Source organism: Enhydra lutris, unplaced genomic scaffold, assembly GCF_002288905.1.
Source record: "Enhydra lutris kenyoni isolate GAN:26980312 unplaced genomic scaffold, ASM228890v2 scaffoldscaffold1, whole genome shotgun sequence".
NCBI classification, from domain to species: Eukaryota; Metazoa; Chordata; class Mammalia; order Carnivora; family Mustelidae; genus Enhydra; species Enhydra lutris.
The window spans coordinates 69,378,659-69,393,263 of NW_019154085.1; the positions used below are offsets into that span (position 1 = coordinate 69,378,659).

At 39.5% G+C, this 14,605-nt stretch overlaps 1 protein-coding gene across 2 annotated transcripts in view; it reads left to right on the plus strand.

Annotated features, from left to right (window-relative positions):
• The window catches only part of LOC111158917 (Rap guanine nucleotide exchange factor 4), a 296,800-nt gene that overhangs the window by 182,259 nt on the left and 99,936 nt on the right, over positions 1-14,605 (plus strand). The gene's annotated exons all lie outside the window — the stretch shown is intronic.

A 14,605-nucleotide genomic window follows, 5' to 3' on the forward strand; every position in this document is an offset into this window, starting at 1 on the left:
GCGAGGATGGGTCAAAGAGGTAATGGGGACTGAGGAGGGCACTGGCTGTGATGAGCACCGGATATTGTATGGAAGTGTTGAATCCCTATATTGTACTCCTGAAACTAACATTACACTGCATGTTAACTATCTGGAATTTGAGTAAAAAACTTATAATCAATTCAGAGCTCTAAGGTTTCCTAAGCACTGGAAGAACTGGGTGCTACCAATTAGTAATGAGCAAGCTTGGGAGTCTTGTAAAACCATTTGGTAAGTCTTATTTTAAGATGACTTAAATCAGCAGTTTGTCAAACCTTTTAAAAATCATTGGTCATTTATATAAAGAAGAATTTTTAGAAATTATTATAAAGACACAGACTTTAAATGGCAGATGGGGAGGAAATAATTTACACAGCTGGAAAGTTCTCATTAAGGAAAGGACAATAGGAGAATAAGAAGAGAGTAACTATTAGTGTCAAAATGTTAGGAACATTAGGCACTTCTAGGGAATATAGCAACATTTATTGCTGCTCTTTTTTAAGGTTAAAGAAAACAAATTAAAACATTTCCCACCTATTAAATAACAATATCTTCTTTTACAATTATGCACTGGCTATGATTCTGGGCCAGATAAAGGAAACGGAAATTTTGCATCCTCAAACAAACAAAATAAAAAAAACTTAGTGAAACCCATAAAAACCCTGTAAAACCTTTTAACTCCAGCTTTAGAACACCTACTGAATTCAAACCAACAGTTTCTGGGGAACAGTTCTTAAAATCCTGCTTTTAAAACATGATTGATAACACGTCCAGAGCTTATCAAGACATCTTGGCCAGAGTTCACAGGTTTACACCCCGTGGCTGATCCCGTCTGCTCCAGCTCAAGAACTGTTAGCTAGGAGTGCTCTTCCAGTGCGTCTGTAACCGGCCGAAGGCGGGAACCTCAATTAGACAAGGGCAAACCAACCAAATGGGAAGGACAGAAAAATCCTAAGCCTGCTCATTTTGCTTTTTTTGTTGTTTTGTTTTGTTTTTGAATTTTATTTCTTTTCAGTGTTCCAAAATTCATCGTTTATGTAGCACATCCAGTGCTCCACGCAATACGTGCCCTCCACAATACGCACCAGGATACAAAATCAATGTAGAGAAGTCACTTGCTTTCTCATTTTGCTTTTAAAGGACACACTGCTTACAGCCCAGGTGGAGATTAGATTTGGCAGTGTTGCTGGCTCGGTCCCTCCCGGTGCGTGGAGTGTAAACAGTCATTTCTTGAGCCGGCCTATGGGAACATACAGCTGGGTGAGCCCACACTTACCCCACCCCACCTCCTGGAGAACACCAGCGACTTCATGTCGAAGGTGCCAAGGACAACATCAGCTCTCGGTCTCTGAAGAAATGTTTGTTTTTGTGTTTGTGAGTTATGTATTTTATAGGGCAGAATGCCCTTGCTGAGTCTCTTCCTGCTTTTTTGTTCATCTGTTCCTCTGCTCTGTTAAAAGCCGACGGTGCCATCTCTCTCTCTCTCTCTCTCTCTAGCTCCTGCAGTGGTACAGTGATTGAATTTTTAAGATGAGGCATAGTTGCCCTTAATCTAAATCGTGAATAGTAAATGTGGGTAACAGCCTAAAAACCTCATCCCTCTGGTATCAGTTAAGCCATGTGTTTGTTGCATCTGAATGTTACCGGCAGTGTTCCCAAGACCTGTTTACCGTGAGTTTGGGGGGTGACATGGCACATATTGGGCTGTCCTGGGGTGCTGGTTCGTTAGTATGTTTTAGAATTACTTTCCTGAGATTATGAATTACACTTGCTGATTATGTCAGTGCTCTCCTTTCGGTTTCTCTACAGTTTTTAGGTTTTTTTTGTTTTTTTTTTTTTTTTTTTTTAACAGAGTAGAACTTTTCACTGTTGCAATGCTGATGGTTTTCTAGGATTGCATGAGTTTTTCCTTGTTTTACCCAGCTGGGGGCCCGTACCCCCTCTCAGGCTTCTGTGTAATCAGAATTTGACTTCCGCGAAATACCATGGAGAACGCAGGAGTGCTTAATTGTTAAAAATAGTGATAATAGAAGAAACGAGATTCCCCCGTCTCCCTAGCCAACAACTTCTCCCCTGCTCTCTTGAAAAAATGACACGGCCTTGAGATGAGGCCTCTCCCTACGGGGCCCTGCTGCTGAGAATTAGTTCCACTAGGTAGCAGGGGCAAGGAGCACAATGTCATGTTAATGGTAATGTACGAGAGTACTGATTTCAAAGTCATGGGAGAGTAGATTGTTGTCTCCAGAAATATTTTATCCTGTGCTGCAGGCAATTATGCTCATCACCAGTAACTTTGGGCTGCTGGCATGTTATCTCAATTGACGGTGAGAATAAATTAGATGGTATCGTTTATGTTTGATGTATCTGAATTTTTATTGTTCTTGTTTTGAGAAATTGGAACCAAATTATTTGCAAAGTATGTCTTCTGTTTAGGAGAACAATCTGTAGCGTTCTCAGGTTGGATAAATTAATAGAGTGACTAGGTGTCATTTAGGATTTGGTTTCTTTTCTAATAACAGTTCTGTGTCAGATAGCCTCCCCTGAGTCCATAGATATTAAAATATCCTGTGGTCATTCTCTTTACCTTTCAAAAAAATTACTTTGAAGATAGATAAGTGATAGAGATGCACATATTCACATACATATATAAACACATACATAGGTATGTATGTAGGCATATATATGTTTTCATTCTTCAAAATTTCCAGAAAATGAAATGATAAAACCACCTTTGCTAATATGATCTGGCATTGTTCAGAATTCTTATTGCCAGTTTTTTTAAATGTTTAAACTCTGTTCACTTGAATTTAGCTTTATTTTTTATTTTCCTTCAAAGAATGACTCAAAAATACCCACAGAAACATGCCATCTGTTTGGTTGAAAATCTTTAATTTAACAAACATGTGGTGATCGATCCCAAGCCCCTTGTGGGGCCACGAAAATAAAGAAAGATTGGTTGTTTCCTTCAAGGAGTTAGAGCCCCTGGACAGAGGCAGACATGTGAACACAAGCGTGTAAGGACAAGTCATGGGCACATGTGGTCGGGAGAGTGTGGTACAAGCAGTTGAGCTTCGGAGTTCTTCAGCTGAGTTACAGTCCCAACTCTGCCACTTACTCATCCCGGGAAGGTGGACACGGTAGTTAAGCTTACTCCTCCCGTTCCCTCTACAGAGCGGAAGTGACCGTAGTGTCTTACCCCAGGGGGCTTCCAGAAGGACTAATGAAAAGATTTATCCTAAGTGCTTAGCCAATGCTAAGTACCTGGTATGTACTCTGAGGAAACACCTGGGGGAGTCTGTGGGATTCTCCTTGGGGAGATGAGGAGGGGTTCAGAGCAGGCCTCGCAGAAGCAGCAATGCCTGTGTGCACTCCTGATGGAAAGGAGACGTTACCCAGGTGAAAGGGAAAGGATATTCCAGGCCAAGAGCATAGCGTAAATAAAGGAACAGAGTACAAGAATTTTCTTTCAAGGCTAATTTCATCAGATCTAAAATAAAAAAACTTTTCATTATTTTAAAAACTATACTTTGTAGGATCCTTTTCAAGGTTATCAAAACCCGGCTTCCAAGGTCCGGTATTTTGGGAACCTAATAAAACATCGTATTTTTTTTTACTCTAAAACTTGATCTTTTTAAAAATGTAGATGGGGAATTAGTTTGAATTAGTTTTCCCCCTATTTGTACCTCCCAGTACCATGCCTTCTTTTTAAAAAATGACAGATCTAGATTGCTAATGTCTTTAGAGCCCATTGGTCACTCGGACCTCCAGCTCCTTTCTGCTTAATTGCCCAGTCAGTGCTCCCACATTTCTGTGGTTCTCTTTTGTTCATCCCACCTCGCCCCCTGCCCCATGCACATACACCCTTCTCTTGAGTGGATCTCTCTGAAGGGCTTTCCATTGAATTTTGTCTTTATACCTTTTTCACTTGTTGAGGTCATTTTAAATTTTATTCCACTTCTCCTAAGGGCCAGCCATCCCCACCCAGTTTGGTATCATTGTCAAAATTATTAAGAATGCTTTTGAGTCCATTTTCAAGGCATTAATAAGGATGTTAAATCTAGCAGCATTCTGCAGAGGACCTAACCTTGTGGAATTTAATTTGTTTGTGTTAATTTATTTGCATACATCATAAAATTATCCCATCTGGACATGAAAAAATAACATAGGAAATCATACCATGAAAATACTGGGTAAAACAAGTGCTAAGTCACTAAATTAATGTGACGCCTTTCACTTACTTGTAACATGAGGGAAAAGGAAGGTGATAATTTTTTGTCTCAGAAGACATTGGTATGACTGAATTAGTACTTAGTCATTGTTTTAGTCTGTGTCCCCAAAAGTGCGTAAGTTTCTGTCCCTGACACATGATAGCCTGCGACAGGACACAAGTACGTCCCTTACCTCCATGACCTGGTTTCCTCATCAAGAACATGGTGATCCCTGACCTACCACAGTAAAAGAATTGTTGGGAGATCAAATAAGATAAGGCAGGCGGAAAATTCCAAAACTCCATAGCACTCAAATCTAAAACAGATTAAGTTTCCCTGGAGTTTGGTTCTAAACAAGATCACACCCTTGTCTGTAGTCTCAGCCCCCATCTCTCCAACCTGGATAGGGGATCCCTGAGGTTGGCAGTAGGTTCTGGTTTGTTTTTGTTTTGTTCTTTTAAGATTTTATTTGTTCACATATTCATTAATTAATTTATTTATTTAGGGAGTGCAATAGGGGAGGGGGAGAGGTGAAGAGAGGATCCCAAGCAAACGTCACCCTAAGTATAGAGATCCAAGCAGGGCTCCATCTCACGACCCTGAGATCATGACCCAAGCTGAAATCACAGGTGGGACGCCCAACCAACTGAGCCATCCAGGCACCCCGAGGGGAGCTTGGGTTCTGGGGAAGCATTATAGAGGTCCTCTTGAATCCTGTTAGGACTTAGTCCAATGCTCAGTTCTAGGAAGACTTCAGGATGCCAAATGGAAAGTCATTCATTTTAATGTTCATATAATTTGGCTCAGCCAGGAGGATGAAAAATTCCCATGTCACACCAAGTGCTCACTCAGTGCTGTAACTTGATAGCCCGGTTCCAAACAAAGCGAGGAAACCACACCCAGAGTTGACTACAAAGATGGACCAGGATAGACTAAGAACAGGAAAATGAAGATAAGCTGGAGAAGAGGCCTGGCCTGTTTGGGGGACACAGCAGAGCATCATGGATGTTTTCACGACCGCCTATCCTGGACCTTCTAGTTTTAGGGTATGTGAGGTTTTTAAATATGTTTCACCAATTTTTCTGCTCAAAGTATCAAAGCATTGCAATGTACAACTGCCTCGTAAAGGAATTTGCAATATAAATGCAGAAATAGCTCTGTTATTCAACAAGAAATTATTTTAAGTGACTGAAACAGGTAATGGTGGGTCTTCTGCCCGACCCCCCCTTCTGTTAGGCTTTGTGTTTTCTCTCAGAGCTGGCTGGTTTATTCAGAAAAACACTTGGGCTCCCTCTGGTGGCCATCCCGGTGATTCTGCACGTCTAACCTGAGAGCTGAAGTTTTAGTTGCGTCGCATGAAATGTTTGGATGAAAGTCAAAGTGGAAATATGAATAGTAAATATTATTTTCTTTTGTAAGATGACTAGCACTTGGAAGCCTCCAAATTAGTCAAAGTATCCAATTCATGCACTCATCCATTTATGTCTCCTCATCCAATATGTGTGATGTTGAAACTTGACTTTCTTAAAAAAAAGAGGTATCTGGTCTGTAAATCCATAGAAAGATACTGAGTGCCAATCCTGTACGTCAAACAGATTTTCCCAAGAAGTGATTCTATTAGGTAGCAAGTTTTTGTAGAATCCTGCCTGTGTATTAGACCAGCATTAGTCTTTGTGGGGGCCAGTATGCAACTTACCATTTTGAAAAACTATGAACACACTCTTTTTTAGCGGTTAGTAATATTATATTATTTTTTTCACCTTTAAATCATATTCCTGCTCTGTTCACTCCACAGAATTTTATCCTATTGTAATATTTTTTGTTCCAGACAAGGTTACTTTGTAATTGTCTCAATGTGTTAGTTAATATACAGATTCAGCCATGGTAACAAAGGCTCACGTGTAACAGTGTCTTAAAATAAGAAGATAATTTTTCTTCATATCAACTGTCCCAGTGTGAGCTGTCCAGGATTAAAAGGCACCTCCATGTTGTAATGCATTTTTATGACTGAAAGTTTCTTATTGATTACCCTCTTACACTTTCATGTATCAAAAAGAAGTATATACTTTTAAATTTTAGGGTTTTGAAATTTCTTATGACTCTAATTATCTATTAAAATTTTTCTTCTGGCTTGAGTTATGACAGTAGTTGTACACAACTGTCAAAACTAAATATTTTTTATATTTTTATAAACAATTATTAAATATTAAGGTAAATTATTATTGGAAATGCTTCATTGAATGACTTGGATGCTTTTTAAAAAACGAGTTCGTTATCTATCTGCAATAAATTTAACTAATTGTGTTCTTCGTCATGGAGATTATATATGTAGCACTGGGAAAGCTCATTCATATAAATCAGTAGATGAAAAGGAAATAGTTTTACATAGCAAGGTCACTGAATTCTTTGACTCCTAGGCAGCTAGTGTGGTACCTCCTGGAGAGAGAGATGGTGGGGTAGTCACAGGAGGGCTGTGGGAAGTGTTGCATTCTGGATGGATTTTGAAAATAAGAGTGATGGATTAACCACGAGTAGAGAGAGAAGGAGAGGAGTTAAGGATGACTTCAGGGTTTAGGGTCTGACCATGTGGAAGTATGCAGTCACCAACAACTCCAACAGGGAAAGCTGAGGATAGAGGGGTCATGGAGACCCAGTTTGAAACTCACTGTCACTAGAAAGCATCCAGGATTATAGGTGGGCTTTTGTTGTGTCCCTCTGTCCAGTCAATAGTTACTGATAATAAACATCAGAGAGTGAAAATGAGATTAGATGTTGAGTATTTATACTGAGTAACCTGTGCCTGGGGCATGAATAAAATTAGAATGTATCTTAAAAAAATAAAAATAATGAGGCAAAAATTAGTAAGGTTTTATTAAGTTCATCTTGCCCCTTCTGTTATATTTTGTAGATATTAGGAGAATTTATGTGTGTAAGTAAACTCTGTGTACAACAGCATACATCACCTTTCAAATTAATAAAAGGTTGATTTATGGGCTATATCAAGTACAAATAGTAAATGAATCAAGCTAACAAAGCATCGCTTAATAGACATCCTCAGGGACCTAATATAATGAATAGGTAGAGGGATGTTATTTGTAACTGAGCCCACAAATTATTTCTATATGAATCAGTGATTTTAAATGGCTATGGCCTGCTTGAAACAATTTGTTTTCTTAATTAGTTTAATCATTCTCTTTTTATAGTTTCTTATACTACTAAATGAGTTAATAACCCCCTTTTTCTTAAATAAATTAATCTTTCCAGCCTAGCCACAAATATCCAATTACTAAAGCTTGAAGGATTGAAATAATGCCATAATAGGAGGAATATCCTTTTAAAATCAACTAACATTTAGTAAGTGCCTACTATGTGCCATGTAGGCACATGCTTTGGCTCTACAGAAATGAAATCCAATAAAACTAATTCTTGACTTCAAAGACCAAAACAGCCCAACAGCCTAAACAGCCTAAACGGCCTAAACAGCTTAGGAGAGAAATAGGTAAACGTAATTATATTAAAATGGAGTACGGAGAGAGATGGGAGTTAAGGCTAAAATCCTCTGAGCATTCTAAGAGCCATGTCACTGGAACACAAAGGATTTCCGAGAAAATGTTTCAATATTCACCCCCCCAACATTCTCCCTCTTCACAAGACTATAGTTACTAAATTACCGTGTAACTCCGGACTAGGTGAACTACAGGTAACAGAAATCCACATCAAGCCACCTCAAAAATAAACAAGAGGGCAAGTTGAGGACTCACATCCCCAGTCCATGAGAGGCACAAGTGTGGAGCTGGCCCTCTGCTAATAGAAGCCAAGGGCTCTACTTCTTTCTGCTTCTCCCCAAGCCTGGAAACATGGCCTCCACTGGTCCCTAGTTCTTCCCCCGCAGCTACATTTAGAAAACCTTGGAGAAAGACACTGACCGATCTGGTAGTGTAGGTGAGGCGGCCCTTTCACCCCAACTATGAGCAGTGTGGGTGAGATACCACTGTGGACTCAGGTCTGAAGATGGGGTGAAGGTCTGTGCCCAGAAGAAGAGGGAACAGGAAACGGTAGCTGTTCACCTCTCCTTCTCAGGGAGGCACATTCAGCTGACTGCTAAGAAATCAGTCCTCTTCCTCTAGTGTACTCAGATAACAACATAATGCAATCAATATCTCATTTGGGGTTAGTCTTCATCCCTTGTTTATGAAGAAATAGGACAGAAGCACTTATGAGAATAATGTTGACATCACATCTTGCAATAGCTTTGATTGCAATGAGCATTGTGCTTTAGAAATTCCATGCATTCCATTCAGTCAGAAGCATAATTTCTTTTTCACTGTCTTCTTAACATGTATGATGTGGAAATTAACAAGATTTGATCTTGTTAAGTCTTTTGAGCTACTTAGATGTGGGTTCTGAACCAGTAGATGACATAAGCAATCCCATTCGTCCTAGAATATTACAGGGATTCTTCCTTTTTTTTTACCTATTTGATTTTAAGTCTTCAAATCCTATGAGCCAGATTTACATTCAGATGACTCATTGAGGCTTCTATTGTGTGCCTAAAAGGAAATGTTTATGCCGAGAGTCTCAAATGAAGTCTAGTGAAACAGTGAATTTTTAAAATAATGGTTATCTTTCACTGATCATAAATGTAATAATGCTTATGTTGAATATTTGGAAACATAAAAGTATTTTTAAAAATCTCCCATAGATGCCACCAGCCAGAGCTCTGTGTGTTTCTATATTTAACATACAGAAACAAATATACATACAGAAATAAAATTCAGTTCACACTGCATAGTTTCATAGTCTACTTTTTTTTAACAGATTTTATTATCTAACATTGTCTCAACCATATTGGGAATGAATTTACTCTGCAAATGATATTTTTTTTCCAGTTATCTATATCTTGGCAAGGTTAGGTTTCACACCATCCTCTTCCCGTTTCTGGAATTATTTTTAGTTATCTTGCTGTTGTTCTTCCTTCATTTTTGATGTTCTAAGATTCCCTCTGGTATTATTTCCCTTCTGTCTGAAGAACTTCCTTTAGAAATTCTTGTAGAACAGGTCTGCTGGATATTAATTCTCCTAAATTTTCCTTCATCTGAGAATGTCTTTATTTTACCTTCATTCCTAAAGGATATTTCCACTGGATAGAGAATTATGGGTTGACAGTTTTTAATCTTTAAGCATTTTTAATGAACCAATATTGTTACATTAACGTTAGCTGAAGTCCATTGTTTACATATCTCCCTCTTTTTTTTTAAGATTTTATTTATTTGACAGAAAGAGAGAGATAGCGAGAGAAGGAACACAAGCAGGGGCAGGGGGAGAGGGAAAACAGGCTCCCCGCTGAGCAGGGAGCCAACAGTGGGGCTCAGTCCCAGGACCCTGGGATCATGACCGGAGCCAAGGACAGACACATAACTGACTGAGTCACCCAGGCACCCCTCTCCTTTGTTTTTGTGTGGTGTCCTCTTTCTGTTCCAGGATCCCATCCCAGATACCACTTTACAGTTAGTGATTATGTCTCCTTAGGCTCTTTTTGGATGCTATGGTCTCTCAGATTTTCCTTGCTATTGATGACTCTGACAGATTTGAGGAATAATGATCAGGCATTTTAGAGAACGTCCCTCAGCTGGGATTTGTCTGATATTTTTTTCAGATTAGACTCGGATTATGGATTTTGGGGGAAAGACCTCAGAGATATAGTCCATTTTCATCATGTCATATTAAGAATACATGCTATCAATTTGATTTACCATTGACTTTGATTACCTGGTTAAAGTGGTATTTTCCCAATTTCTCCAGTGTAAAGTCACTCTCCCCCAACCCCCATTTCCATACTGAACTCTTTTGAAGGAAATCACCGTAGACAGCTCACACTGTAGTGTAAGAAATTATACACTACCTCCTTGATAGTGAATACCTACATCAATTATTTGGAATTGTTCTGCATGGAAGATTTGTTTCTCCTCTCACATTACTTAATTAAATAAGCCAGTCCGTTATTTATTTGTATCAGTGTGGCCTCATGAGTATCTATTTTATACTTTGGGTTATAATCCATTACTACTATATTTCTATACTTACTTTGTTTCTCAGATTTTTTCAGTTTTGGCAATTAGGAGATCTTTTGATTGGCTCCTGTGTTTCCTTAACATACTCCCATGATTGTGTTTTGTTTTGTTTTGTGATTTTAGACACTTCCTTACTTTCTGACACAACTAGATGCTTGTATATTCCTTGCCCCATCTTGGCAAGTACCATTGTGCCAAAGATTTTTGGTTCCTTTTATTGAAGAATGGTATTAGAAACCAAGATCTGGGTGGTAGGTGTGCTTGTTGCTACTGAGATGCCATTGCTTTTACATCCCTTCAACTGAGACACCAAGGAAATAGACAGGGTTTACTAACCTGTGCATATACACAAATTTGTAAATATTTGTATATGTACCTATATCTAGCTACTCATGAGTTCATACTCATTTCTCTAATTCTAATCCATTAGCACATGGATCAGTCCTTGCTTATCTGTACTTCCCACTCCAACAGTGAGAAATTTGACTCACATTATCTGCCATCTATTTGTCTAATTCCAGTATATATGTGTAGTGGTTTCAGACTGATTACCTATAACCCATGAAAAACATACTTTATCAACTAGCATAGAGTGCTCATATACAGGGTGTTCTGCATTTAGTTTTACATAATCCAGTCATTTTGAAATGATTTAAGTCAACACCTTCCCCACCTCCCTCACCCCACTCCCTTCAGTGAGATTATTTCATGCATTTTTATGATCATCAAATTCTTTTTGTCACAGTCTGCATTCCATCCTGGGATTCCTAACTTCCTAGTGATTTTTTTTTTTTTACCCCGCATATATTGTTTTACTCCGTGTGCTGTAAAGTTCTGTGGGTTTTGACAAATGCATAGTATTATGTATCCTACAGAATAGTCGCCCATGCTTTCCCTGTCCATCACTCCATATCCGAAGCCATGGCTATCACTAATTTGTTTATTCTCTCTATAATTTTACCTTTTTCAGAAAGCCAAATAAATGGCATGATATAGTAGGTAGTCTTTTCAGGCCAGCCTCTTTCACTTCGCAGCATACATTTAAGATTCCATATTTTTGGATGGTTTGATAGTTCATTTCAGCAAGTGTTTCACACTCACATCTGAAGTCAGACTAGTCATGTTTCAAGGGCTCAGTGGTCACTTCTAGGACCTGCTCATAGCTGTACCAGCACCTAATAGTGGGTCTGGCACATCTTGCTGAGATGGAAGTATGAGGAAGTCAGGAAAAAGAAAGAGAATGCGTGCTAAAGGCAGAGGAAGTAGATTGGGCAAAACCCCCAAAATGGAACAGTTTGGTGTATTTGAGGGATTGGAAAACATGCTCAGCAACAGGAGCAAGGGGGAGAATGGTGGAAATGAAGCTGGAGAGATAGGCAAGAGGCAAAAGTATGAAGAGGCTTTTAAACAGCATTAGGAAGTCTGGATTTGTTCCAAGAAGAATAGGGAGCCATTACATGTTTTATTTATTTTTTTTTTTAAGATTTTGTTTATTTATTTGACAGAGAGAGGGAGAGATCACAAGCAGGCAGAGCAGCAGGCAGAGAGAGGGGGGAAGCAGGCTCCCTGCTGAGCAGAGAGCCCGATGTGGGGCTTGATCTCAGGACCCTGAGATCATGACCTGAGCCACTGGGCAGAGGCTTTAACCCACTGAGCCACCCAGGCACCCCCATTACATGTTTTAAATAGAAAAGCGACATGATCAAGATTGGCTCTTTTTAAAAATCACCATACTTCACGGGGCAGATGGGCAAGGGCATTTCCCCCACAAGGCAGTAAGGGTGGTGGCTAACCAGAAGGTTTATGTACCAGAGCTGCCACCTGCTGGCCATATGACCCTTAGCCTCAGTTTCATTATCTGTGAAATGGGAATGTTAAGAGTACCTTCTTCAGAGGGACATTGTGAGTATTCCATAAGATAATTCATGTGACTGATTTATTTTACATAGCCTAATACTCTCCAGCTCCATCCCTGTTGGTACAATTGGCAAGATTTCATAAGGCAGTCAGAGAAACACAATACCACGTGATTTCACTCATATGTGGAATTTAAGAAAAAAAAACAGCAAGCAAAGGGGGAAAAGAGAGAGAGAAAGAGAGAAAAGCAAACCAAGAAACAGATTCTTAACTATAGAGAACAAACTGATGGTTACCAGAGGGGAAGCGGGTAGGGAGATGGGTAACAACTTAAAAAACAAACAAACAAACTTACTATATTTTATTTTATTTTATGATCTCCCCCGCAAAAAGGTAATTCATGTGAAACACTTAGCACATAGCAATCAATAAATACTTATTCTTATCCTCTCCTGAGATTAGAGTAGTCTCTTGTAGGATGAAGCCACAAACCTACCTTCTTTCTCTTCTTTACTAGGCTCCTATTCTGGAGGACCCTAAGCAGATAAGAAGAGAAAAGAATGGAACAGCTTCCCTTACCCCACAACCCCAAGTCAGAAAAGAAACCCACTTTCATTATCTTGTCCTTCACCCCAGTTTGTGATTACTTTTATATCCTGAGAACGTTTTGTATATGAACTGTAGAGTCTCGGTGTTTTCTCTGCTCTATACCTTCACGAAGATTTCCTATGGGCTCCTTTTTTAAAAATACTGTAAGATCACCAAAGTTTAAACTGCTAATGATAATTAGAGAGAAGTAATTCTCAAAATGGCTGTCTAAGTAAGAAAAAGCAATGATACTACCAACTAATAACAGATCAATTGTTTATGGTGTGTTCAGGCATAATGAACCACCCAGGACATTTGACTTGCAGTTTTGAAATAAGATAATTTAGTACAGGATTAAATCACATGCAGAATGTTTCCCTCACTTCTTGCCAAAACATGTGAACAGCTGAGGCTGTACCCTTCCTTCCTTCCTTCCCTTTCCTGCTACTACACCCTCCTCTGCATTCTGGAGTGTGCCCCACTGTGTAAAAAGAATGAAACTTTCAGACTTTACTCAGAAGAGATTTACTGTAAAATGCAGTCTACCAGGGCGCCTGGGTGGGCTCAGTCGGTTGAGTGTCTGATTCTTGATTTTGGCTCAGGTCACGATCTCAGGGTCAGATGGAGCCCCTGTAGTCTCCCTGCTGAGCGGGAGGACTGCTTGAGACTCTCTCTCTCTCCTTCTCCCTCCCCCTCTGCCCTTCCCTGCCCCACACTCTGTCTCTAAGATAAATAAATCTTTAAAATGCAGCCTACCATTTCTTTAATTTTAAGCTGCACCGAGCAGAGATTTGTACTGTTTCTAATGCCAGGTAGACATTGAGACAAGAAACCGGGTAGGCCGTGGAGTCCTCTCTTACTGTCTTGGGTGGGTGCCCAGAACAGGCCTGCATTCCCCTACAGCAAGTCGTGACCACGTTCCCACACTTAGGCTGTTCTATTTCATAGTTGCAAACAGCCCTTCCTGAATCTGGAGCCTCCTGTACCAGCAGCAGACGGGAACGAGCTACTTGGTGTTTTCTCTAAAAACAGCCTGTTAATCACCAGATCGTATACTGATTAACCTCAGTCTGGCTGAAAGCTTTAACAAGGGGCTGGAGTAGCTTTGCTTTGTGCAACCCAACATTTCATCTTACAAGAGACAGTGTGACAAGACGTCCAGAGGGGAGCTGGAATCCTCATCTTATTCCCCCTCCCCACCAAATTATGTCCCCAGTTTAAGTTTCTAGTCAGTAAAAGAACACAATAACATTCGATTCCTACTCATTGTGGTTGCAGATGTTTCAAGTATTTCTAAAAACCTTTCAAATTACTTCGAGTAAAAAGCTGCCAACCCTGAGGTAGAAATGGCAGGTTTCTAAAGTGTGATGAAGTCTCCATAAGCTTATTACTTCTCCAGTCATAGTAAGGCTTTAAAATTTGGGTTTCTTGTTCTTACGTACTCTCCAGAAAATTAGAAAAATACAGAAAGGGAAAGGAAGAAAAATATCAGTGTAATGAAAGGTTAAAAGTTTCATATAGTACACTGCTCATTTCTTTGGCCTTTTAAGATACACAGTTTGTGGATCTCATTGATGTTGTCGTCTGCACTCGTGCAAACTGATGATTAAAAGAGAAAAAGGAAGAAGACTGTGTTGAGGGGAACCTGGTTTATAAGCCAGCTGTGAAATGAACTGGTATCTTAACGTAGTATGTGTGCTTCCCTGGCTCGTTTTCATATTTTACAGGATAGGCTTTTCAGGACTTGGATGGGTTTTGTTTTGATGAGTTTTGTAAAGGCTCAAAAGGTTTCTTGAAAACATTAATAGGTTTTTGCTATTCCGGGAATTTCGCATAGTAAATCAGAGGTACTGCTGCTATCAG